Raw genomic sequence first — 1,155 nt, 5'->3', positions numbered from 1 at the left:
GGCTATACAGAGAAACCCTGTCTCGAAAAAAAACAAAAAAAACAAACAAACAAAAAAAAGAAACAGGGAAGGGGCTGAGGGATGGTTTAGCAGTTAAGAACACTGACTGCTCCCCCAGAGGCACCTGACCAGGGTCTGTAACTCCAGTCTCAGAACTGATGTCACCCTCTGGCCTTAGCTGACACCTCAGACATGTGGTCTGTAGACTCAGACTAGCATTCAGATACAAAACATAAAAACCTCGAAACATTTTAGAGGAGACAGATCATCTTCATGCCTGCTCCTAGGTTGAAAAGACTGCCGTTTCAATGCCTGCTTTGAAATCCACCCCTGAAAAGCTGCTGGGTAGTCAGTCTCAGGGTCTGTTTTCCTCAGAATACTGTAAATGTGAGGCTATGTGTCGTCAGTCATTGTGTGTTAGTCATTCTGCAAGGACTCGTTCATCGTCGAGCTGCTTCCTACAGGGGACTTCCCAGAGTCTCAGAGCAGCAACCTGTCAACGCAAGACTCCCTGGGGAGTGAAGCAGAGTCAGCGCTAGGAAGATGAGAGTCCCAGTTCTGCCCCATATGTCACCTGGAACCCAGTGGGTGTTAATTCCTGCCTTTATTCTGTAACTATTTAATGGCTTCTTACCATATACTATACTATACTATACTATACTATACTATACTATACTATACTTCAGAGGACACAGACTGTCTCTGTTAGCAAGAGGGAAGGAGAAGAGTCCGTCACAAAGATTTTATGGCGACACCAGAACAGAGACGCACTTTGAATGTCAGCTGTATCCAGACAGCGGCTGTCACACCCTGTGAGAATCATCAATTTTGGCTCGGAGGGGGAATTCCCTGAGGCCAGGGTATGCTTCTGGAATCCCAAAATGAGTCTCCCAGCACACACTCTGAAAACACTGTCTACGTCCACTCGGCTGCAGTCAGTGAAGCGCTCTTTCCAAAACCACATGTGCCATGTGTCGCGTGTGAACTGCTGCAGGCTCATCAGGATGGCCTGCAGCTAGATACCTTGTCCCCATGTCCCGAGCTACAGCTTATCTTCCTACCTTAGAGCTAACTCGGGAGATTCCCCATCAGAAGAGCAGCAGGGGAATGCTGTGTAGCAGACCCCAGGCAGGAACAGACTGCACACGGCCGCCG

Source organism: Mus pahari, chromosome 23 (genome assembly GCF_900095145.1).
Source record: "Mus pahari chromosome 23, PAHARI_EIJ_v1.1, whole genome shotgun sequence".
Taxonomy (NCBI): domain Eukaryota; kingdom Metazoa; phylum Chordata; class Mammalia; order Rodentia; family Muridae; genus Mus; species Mus pahari.
The sequence above is the reverse complement of the archived record's forward strand: the minus strand, read 5'-3'. Positions refer to the sequence as shown.